Here is a 10,169-nt window from a genome sequence, read left to right as displayed (position 1 = left end):
TCGCTGTCAGTGTGGCCACACTGCAGCGCTGGCCCTACACAGCTGTACGACCACAGCTGTAACTACCAGCGCTCCAAAAATGTAAGTGTAGCCATGGCCTAAATGTATTCTGTGCCCAGGATTGGGAAGCTAGAGGAATTGTTGGTGAAACTGCAATTGGGCCCCTTTAAAAATATGTTTGGCATTGTGCTTTGGGATGAAAGAATGTACATGCAAGTTATTTATTTCATTAGTTATTTCTATAACAAAAGTATTATATTTATCTGCTAGGCTTCTGCTACTGAGTAATGAGTGTGAGAAACCAGCAAATTTCCTTTTTTTCCCTGCAGGCAGCCAACAGTTCCATGTTTGCTTCATAAATGAAGCAACTTTAAGCATATTCATATTCCTTGTGGAGTGACAGACTGAGTCTGCATTGATTGAATCAGTATGGATCCTGGGCAGCAGAGAGATGAGAATGAAGTGTGTGTTTGTTGCTGTGAAACCAGCACTGAATTGAACAACATCAAGAAGAGTGTGCTCTGAGCAGGACTCTATTTTATTCAAATACCTACCTTGTGTGGAATTGGGAGTCGTTGAACTGTATAGTCCTTACAGCTGATTCTGGCAAAGGAAGTAGGTGGCCTGAACAAAAAAGACATCTTTCAAATGCCTCCAGAAACATGTAATTTTTGAAAGTCATAAGGAAGTTTGTATTCTTAATTTACATCCTGTGTCCTCTTGCTTACCCTGATGCCTACAAATGGAGTTCTCTGAATTGGAAAAAAAAATGCAGAAATGGATACAGAAACATACTCTTCAGTATTGTTATATAAAACTTGCAAGTCAGGTGGTGCACTGGACCAGTGTGCTAGCCTTTCACTTCTAAGGAACTGGTTTCATATCTAGCAAAGGTCATATGTAAAATGAGATGTGGTCTCTATCTTGTGCCCGGTGGATGTATGTCCACCACAAAAACCTCCACAGAACTTGGCTTGGCTGGTGGTCTCCATTTAGGAAAAGCAAAGAATGATTCAGAAAGAAGTAAAGCAGAAGTGACAGTAGCAGGATGGAGATTTGACAACATTAGGAGAAACTGTTGTATGTGTGAAGACTCCAATTAAAATTCCAGCCATAGAATGGGGAGGGAAAACAAAGTTTGAATTGCATTCAACATCTGGAATAACATTACACTCGTGAAACCTTTTCTAAATATTGATGATGCATGCCACTGATTCCTTAGCTTATATAAGATGTAGGAAATGTGGAAGATACTGAGACTGAATTTATTAATTACTGCTGACATACAGTAAAGCTATTTGCATTGTGTTTTAAATGACTAATAAGGTTTTATTTTTTAATTTGGCATTCTCCCCCCCACACCCTTTTTTTAAGATGAATTCTAATCAAAGTATGAAAGCTTTATTTCCAGTTGTCCTCAGTGTCTATTGCTATTATTAAATACATGAACTACAGAAACAAGACTGATAATAAATTAAGACTTTGTCAGACATGCATTTTTAAGGAGGCACTGAAAATACTATACTGGAACTTGCAACGTGCGTTTTATGCATCCCATTTGTACAGGCTCTTTCCAGAAAATGGACCCTACTTATTTATCTATTTTAATGTTGTCTGCTGCAGAAAGGAGGAATGTCTCACCCCAAATGACAAACTTACTAACAGCTTACCATTAACCCAGTAACAGTTAATTAAAATATGTCCAAAATATTTTGTTTTAATATCTTCATAAAGCTGACTATATATTTTAGAGATACTTTTATTTAAACTTTTAGAAGAACTGTCATGGATGCTTTAGTTATTTCCTTAATCTGCTATGAACTATATGTCAAAGGAATTTACTGTATATAGGGTCAATTAATTATAAAGACATCTGAGTGTCACAATGTACAAAAAGTATTATGATCAATGATGGAAATTACAGATACGTATAGACAATTTGGGTGGAAACTTGGCAAATCAATGGCAAACTCCTATTGATTTCAATGGGGTCAAAATTTGCCCTTTAGAATCTTGTTTTCAATGTTCTTGCAGGGATCCTCAGTTGGTGTAAACTGTCATAGCTCCATTAAAGTCAATGGAGCTATGATAATTTACACCAATTGAGGATCTGTCCCTAGAGCAAGTCAAGAGGCTTTTATGTAAGTCAGAACTGGACCTTAATATCCTGACTTTCATAAGATGCTGGAGCACCCACTACTTCAATTGAAATAAATGGGAGAAGCTCAGCACCTCTAAAAATCAGACCCTTAGCAACTTTTAGCACTACAGAAAACCAAGCAGTAGAATTCTCCATTTGTAGCAGCTCAGTCTGACACAATAATGTATGTCTGTATTTCTTAAACTAGTATTTCAAGCCTACTTTAAAAGTTCCACTTTTAGAATCTCAGCATGTCCTAGTATTTGTTTGTGAACTTGCACCCAGAGCCCTGCAGTGGGACTAGGATCCTGCAGAACTTGCTGCCATAATAGTTGGAGTGGGTAAAATGTACTTTGTTGCTGGCAGGATTGGGTGGGCAAAAAAACCCACCAAAACTGGTAATTTGCAGGAAAAACACTAAATATCTCATCAGTTTGTCATAAATAGAATTTCAAAAATGTAAAACAAGTTTTTTTTTATTTTAAATAAATGTTTTAATGCTTATATTTAAGCAAGGGATAGAAAGATTTGATGTCTCTTATAACAGGAGTTAAAAGTATTTTTACATGGTTTAAGTAAGATTTGTTTATTCTTTTAGTGATAAAAATTTTGTCTGAAGTGTGTGTGTATTAACCGACTGGTGGTGGTTTTTAATAGGATGGGAGGATCGATCTCTCTCACACAGGATTTGCAGAATCTAAGGGTATGGCTACACTGGCACTTTACAGTGCTGAAACTTTCACGCTCAGGGGTGTGAAAAAACACCCTCCTGAGCACTGCAAGATGCAGCGCTGTAAAGCCTCAGTGTAATCAGTGCGCTACACCCGTAGAGGATGTGGTTTACATGCAGCGCTGGGAGAGCTCTCTCCCAGCGCTGCTGCTCCGACCACACTCACACTTCAAAGCGCTGCAGCGGCAGCGCTCCCACAGCACTGCCACAGCAGCGCTTTGAAATTTCAAGTGTAGCCATACCCTAAGGTTTTTGCAGGCGGGAGTGGGATAAAAAATACAAGAAACAATGCGGGAGCAGGTGAAAGTGGGTATTGCAGAAGCAGGATTAAAAAAAATAACCCCATGCAGGGCTCTACTTACACCTTACTGGTTGTGTTGAGATTGCTTGAATAGATGTTCTGACAAAGAGGAAATATGCCCATAATAAATTAACAGTAATAAAACAGTAAGCATTTGCAGTAATGAATCCTGATGCATCTAAAATTAGGCTTTGACATTCTAATTACAGGTTTGTTTTTTTCTTTGTTTAGTGCATATTTTACCCTTGATAACGATGAATAATGCATTTATAAATTGATATAAAATTTGCCCACAAATGCAATGCTACTAAACAGTAACAATCTCCAAGCTTAGTTATAATACAGGGTTTATAACAATGCGACACACATTCATCTTTGAACAAGTTTAAATTTAAGGCTGAATGACATTCATCTATCTCACTGAAACAGCTCCCATGTACAATCCTTCTGAGAGCACAAAGTTTACACAATCATAATTGTTCTGATTTGGAATGTAAATAATGTCCATTAGCACAAAGTGGAACAGCATCACGTGAAGTGTGTGAGCTGGATAATCAATTTGATGGCTCATGACTTTTCCTTCATTTTTATCCAACTTAATGGGTTTAAACTGAGTGTTTGGGCCGCCTTAGAGGAGTATCACAAACCTGAATATATTTAAATATTTCTAAATATGGTAGATTGTTTGGCATTTGGAAATCTAATAAGATAATGTAAATTTTTATAAAGGCCTGATTCTGCTACCTGCTGTGTAGAATTTACTCCATGCATAGTGTCTGCCAATTTACAAAAAGCAGTTGATATCACTGGGACCACTGCTGGAGTAATGGTGGCAGAATGAAGCCCTTGATTACTTGGTCCTATCTTGTAAGTAGTTGTGCAATTCCTGAATACAAATCAAATTGAAAATCCTTCATTTTTGGGAAGGGTCAGGCATACATTGTTCTGATTTGAAAAATGAGTGTCCATTTGTTAAAATGGACTGTTTTGTTATATTAAGGTCAACCTAAATTATTCTCAGATCTCAGTGGATTTTGTAAGGAAGAAACATTTGGAAGTTTCCTTGGGAGTAGCTGAACTTTGCATGCTATTAATAGCAGCTTTGTGAGAATAAAAAGCAGCTAATGGTATACTGCAAAATTCAATGTGCTCTTTTAGAAGTGTGTTTACTTGAATAAACTAATGGTACTTATTTAGTCATGAAGTCATTTTATAAGAGCTTTTAAAAATTAATGTGCTGTATCATGGGACATGTATAAAATCTTAAAACTTGCACATTTTCTAGACTCTGATCTTCACCAGCTATGTAGTTTCTGCTGCTATCCCTTTGTAATATGGTGAAACTGCTCAGCACACACAATACAACTGTTAAACTGAAAAGTTAACAGTGTACAACTATAGCTATTTTCAGTGAGATTTGCATTTAAGAATTATCCAAAAGTTCTGTCCAGATAAAAGTTGATTCAACTATGTATTAAAAATAGATGTACAGTAATAGTGGCATGTTGCTATTATATTAGCAAATGGAAGGGATGTGGAGATTTCAGACTCTTTAGAGACAGAGGCACAAACATTAGTGGTTGCATCATGTGAGAGAGTTTGTATATTTTTATGTAAATGACAAAACCTTGTATAGTTACATTCTAACTGAAAGGTTAAGCAACAAAGTTTATAAAATGTGATGTGTATGTATATATATGTCCTCTTAAAAATAGATGTATGCCCTGATCCTCTTTTATACTGGTTTGGAAATGGAATTACATTATATACATATACTTTATTGTTCTAAATAAAGATTTTATGCACTGCCATGCTATGAGCAGGACCAGCGCCACGGTTTCTCGCGCCCTAGGCGCACGGCCATTTCGCCGCCCCCCGCGCTGATCCTGTGGCTCCGGTGGAGCTGCCGCAGGCATGCCTGTGGGAGGTCCACCGGAGCCGCGGGAGCAGCCGACCATCCGCAGGCATGCCTGTGACAGCTCCACCGGAGCCGCGGACCAACGGAGCCTCCACAGGCATGTCTGTGGCAGGTCAACCGGAGCTGCCTGTCGCTCCCCCGGCAAAATGCCGCCCCCTCAATAATCCTGTTGTCCTAGGCGATTGCCTAGGCTGCCTAAATGGTAGCACCGGCCCTGGCTATGAGTACATTGTCTTGACTCAGTCATGTTCATGATCTCTCATAAATCTCGGCATATTCTTAAATGGATTTAATGGTATTTGAGACCCTTTTACATGAAGACACTATAAAGTTATGTGCAGATGTTTCTGAAATACAGTTCTATGAAGTCTTAAGATATGTTATACCCATTATCAAGCTTCTAGTGCCAATACACATTTTTATTTGTGATTCAGGACGCTACACCCAAACCTCAAACTTAAATTAAAAATTATTGTAGCTCCTTAAGGGTATGTCTACATAGCAATTAAACACCCGCAACTGGCCTGGGTCAGTTGACTCAGGCTTATGGGTTTTGGCTGTGGACTGTAAAATTGCAGTGTAAACATTCAGACTCAGGCTTGAGCCTGAACTCTGGGGCCCTCCCTCCTCACTGGGTCTCAGACCTTGGGCTCTGTCGTCAACCTGAACATCTACACCACAATTTTACAGCCAAGGCCCTGTGAGCCTCAGTCAGCTGACCCAGGCCAGCTATGGGTGTTCAACTGCTGTGTAGACATGCCCAAAGGAGGACAAATACAAGTCTCAGACACTTAGGGTAACTTTCCTAGTCCCATATAGATATTAATCATTTGGGTCCAATGCTGGTACTTTGGTTTCAATTGCCATGAAAAAAAATTGTGAACGCAACCTATTTTACAAAGACTATAAATTACCTCTTTCCAAAAATAGACAAAGACCTGAAATATTCTATAGAGTTGAGAGAATCCCTTACTTGACGTATTTTGTGCTTTATTTTACATAATTCTGGGTCTCCAAAAAGATGCAAGTCATAGTCAAAGATGAATAAGAAAAAAATTGTTTCTTTTCCTCAGAGGAAGGATTTCTCCCCAAAATCGAAGGCAACTGAGTATAGTTTTCCTAGCCTATAGCTAGCAGAAAAGCAACACTTAGCACTATAACAATATGAATTGCATTACAGCAATGTAGTTTAACAGTTTAAGGCCAAATGGAGCTACACTGATTTACACCAGGTGAGAGTGTGACCCACTGGCTGCAAGATCATTTTAGTTTGTGTTAGACATAATTGTTTTCTGCAGAAACTACTTACTTTATATTTTTTCAGAAAGTTCCTGAATGATAACAATTGACAATTTTTATTTTTAATGAAGATGGTTCAGGATTTCACATTTTGCTGCAGCTAATAATGTTCCAGCTTCTTACCCCTTCCATGTAACTATTGGTGTTAGAAATTCTTCCAAAGTTCAAAACTATTCTAAAAGACCTGAAGTTTCCCCATTAACTGCACTGGCCATGTGCTAACACAATCAAAATTTTAGATTGTAGAATGTATAAGGAATTCACATGCACTGCTGAATCCCAGAGTTATGGAGAGTAAGGACCCCCCACCATACTCCCAAAAAAGTTATTTCAACACAATACAGGAACATTTCCCATAAGCAATTACTGCTGTCCTGATTTGTAGCCACTTCAGCGCAATCCCATGACAAGCAAGCAGGAATTAAAAATACAGATATGATTTTTCTCCAGGCTTGGGCCTCTAGCCAAATACAGGCCAATTATCTTTCTTGTTTTGTCACAATGTGACATTTTTCTTGAGCTCATGGAATAATATTCCACTGAGATCATAAAAACTTCTTTGTTTATTTGTTACATATTGTGCTTTTCAGAATAGTAAAATCTGCCTAATTCAAGTTAAGAAGCTGGAAGGTAACCTGTAGCTTTTATCAATTTAACTATTACAAGCAACAAAATGTCAAGTTACAAATTTCTCTTGGTCATCACTTATATTGAGACTGATGATTATTAGGGCTCATTGACTAAATAACCCTGAAGTTAAATATTTTAGACTACCCTTCTATTAGACTAGGGGTCCCCAACGCAGTGCCCTCGGGCACCGGGCATCTAAATGCGCCCGCGTCCTGGCCGGTGGTCGAGCATCCACCGAAATGCCACCGAATTTCAGCGGTGACGCCTCTGGATGATGCTGCTTGTTGAATTTCAGCGGATGCTCGACCCCACCACGGTTCTTCATCTGGCGGGCGCCAGACGAAAAGGTTGGGGACCACTGTATTAGACTATGCTGTCAGCATTAACAAAACAGGTAATAACCTTCAACTATGTAGACAACAAAGCCAATTAACAGAATGAACTAAGGCAGAGAGGAAGTGTCTAAACTCTTGAATGACTCCCTAAGAACAATAAAGCAAATTTTCTTGGGCAATTGCCTCCTTGCCAAAGTTTGGAATGAAAAGCATCCCAGTGAAGTAGTTAAATTGCTCTGTAGCACATGGACATAGATTATTACTTGTTTTGTACAGTTACACAATTTTCTGGAACTGTAAAACTTGCAAATGTTTTCTAGATTTATTTATAACGCTGTACCTTAAGTATCAGACAAGTGATTGACCAACTTCACTCTAGTACAGCCTGCAGCTATTTAATTCTATAAAGTAGCTGCTATGGGGAAATTATTTAATAATACACTCTTCAATCTAGCAGAGAAAGGTATAACACAATCCAATGGCTGGAAGTTGAAGCTAGACACATTCAGAGTGACAATAAGGTGTACATTTTTAACAGTGAGAGTAATTAACCATTGGAACAATTAAGCATAGCATAAGTTTGAAATACAGAAGGTATAGAGCCAATATTCATAATTTCAACTACAAAAATGATACACATATACACATAGCATAATCATAACCAGCAAACCATAACCCTGTCTTAGACACCTTATTTGATCCCCTTTATACAAGAATTGGTGCCACTACAGGACCTTGGTTGCAACAATGATCTATACGGTCCCAGATTATGTCAACATTACACCATCAATGCAAAAATTGATGCAGGAAGGAATGACACAAACATCACTGACTGCATTCCAAGAGCTCCGCATCCTTAGTTCTGTCTTACTACAGCTACTATGTGGTTAGAAGCCATACTAGTGTATAACAGAAATGGTCTATCAAAATCACATTGAATAATATGATTGAATCTCTTTACAAACTCAAGGTAAAACTTGGTTAGAACAATAGTGGATTGGATCTGCTCTTGCAGCATGGTTCCTGTATGTCTCATGTGATTTTGTCAAACGCTAAAGAACATAGCTACTTTATCTATACAAGCTCTGGCAAATGTTTGGAACCCAATTAATATCAAGAGAATATAGATATTAATGTTGTCCATAGTACAGGAATTTTGGCATTTAGCTGTGAAAGCAATATGGTAGCGTGCCTCAGTTTCCCTTTTTTATACACCACATTAGGTCTGGAGTGTCTTTTCCCCTGTGAAAAGTTCCAATACAGTTAACAGGGATTAACTAAGAAACATCAGTATAAGAAGGTCTTTTAACATAAAAGTATGTTTTTATGCATTACTCTTAACATGTTCAAGGGATTTTCAGAAAGCTTAGGCACATTGTACATTTTTACATTTCTTGCTAATAACAACACAGTTACAAAAATTACTATTAGCAATAACAACAAATTCACTGAAATGTCCATTTATAATCATGTTTGTCATGTCACACCTTTGGCTCAATGCCACTGAGGTTTGGGCATTTTAGGGTTAACCTGTGGCTTCCCTTTGCAAAAGTAAATTCTCTCTTTCCTCCTTCTCTTGAAGGATCAAACCCTGATTTCTCTTGCTTAAGTGCTGATTGGGTGTGCTCTCCCTGCTAACAGCTATTCACAAGTCTTTCTTCTCCCTGCCAGCCAAGTAATTTGCATCAACACAGAGAGGAGCCAGTTCACCAATTTTCAGATCCTTAACTGCTACCAATTCCAAGGCTAGACTCTGTCTTAAAGAGATACCATCCATTTTCACTAACAAGCTAGACTTAAAGTTCTGTTCTCCTTCCCTTAACAACCTCTGCTTCCACATGGAATCAGATGTCAACTTCACTGTGAAACTACAAGTCATATTCAAAGTGTCTAGAGATGAGAGTATACCTGCCATCCCCTGCATTCTCGAGCGCTTAACTACACAGCTGTTCTGCTCTGCAGACTCAGCTATGCAGTCTTCCCTCTGAACCTAAGACAGACCGTTCACTTACAGAATCAGCTTGGAGACATTCCTCTCTCAACAACTTTGTCTCCTGAACAAGCTGGCCAAACAAAGTCACTTGGTTATAGGATTGTTCAACTTTCTTAACAGCTTTCATTCCATATGAGATCTTCTCAAAGCTATCCACCCTGGATCTTTCAAAAGGAAAAAGTCAGTGGATCCATTCACAACAGAAAATTTCTGGCTGTTAGGAACTGAAACTTCCTTGATTAAATTATTTCCACACCCTTCAGCTAAAGTAACCTGCTTGCACCAATTCCATAAGGATTCCTTTCTCTAGGGCAGGGGTCGGCAATCTTTTAGAAATTCTGAACAAAACCAGCCCCAGGACCGACCCTTGGGGCACTCCGCTTGAAACCGGCTGCCAACTAGAAATGGAGCCGTTGATCACCACCCGTTGAGCCCGACGACCTAGCCAGCTTTCTATCCAGCTTATAGTCCAATCATCCAGCCCATACTACTTTAACTTGCCAGCAAGAACACTGTGGGAGAACGTATCAAAAACTTTGCTAAAGTCAAGGAATAACACATCCACTGCTTTCCCCTCATCCACAGAGCCAGTTATCTCCTCAGAGAAGGCAATTAGGTTAGTCAGGCATGACTTGCCCTTGGTGAATCCATGCTGACTGTTCTTGATCACTTTCTTCTTCTCTAAGTGCTTCAGAATTGATTCCTGAGGACTTCTCCATGATTTTCCAGGGACTGAGGTAGGCTGACTGGCCTGTAGTTTCCCCGGATCCTCCTCCTTCCCTTTTTTAAAGATGGGCACTACAGTAGCCTTTTTCCAGTCATC

General features: G+C 38.9%; 1 protein-coding gene across 1 annotated transcript in view; it reads left to right on the top strand.

Moving 5' to 3' along the window:
• The window catches only part of KITLG (KIT ligand), a 94,145-nt gene extending 92,822 nt beyond the window's left edge, over window positions 1–1,323 (top strand). Inside the window, exon 10 of the mRNA XM_032801219.2 lies at window positions 330–1,323. The gene's annotated coding sequence lies outside the window, so the exon portion shown is untranslated. The remainder of the gene's footprint in view (window positions 1–329) is intronic.
• The last annotated feature ends 8,846 nt before the right edge of the window (window positions 1,324–10,169 follow it).

This window comes from Chelonoidis abingdonii, chromosome 1 (assembly GCF_003597395.2).
Source record: "Chelonoidis abingdonii isolate Lonesome George chromosome 1, CheloAbing_2.0, whole genome shotgun sequence".
In the NCBI taxonomy this organism is placed as follows: Eukaryota; Metazoa; Chordata; order Testudines; family Testudinidae; genus Chelonoidis; species Chelonoidis abingdonii.
This window is presented reverse-complemented; position numbering and strand designations above follow the sequence as displayed.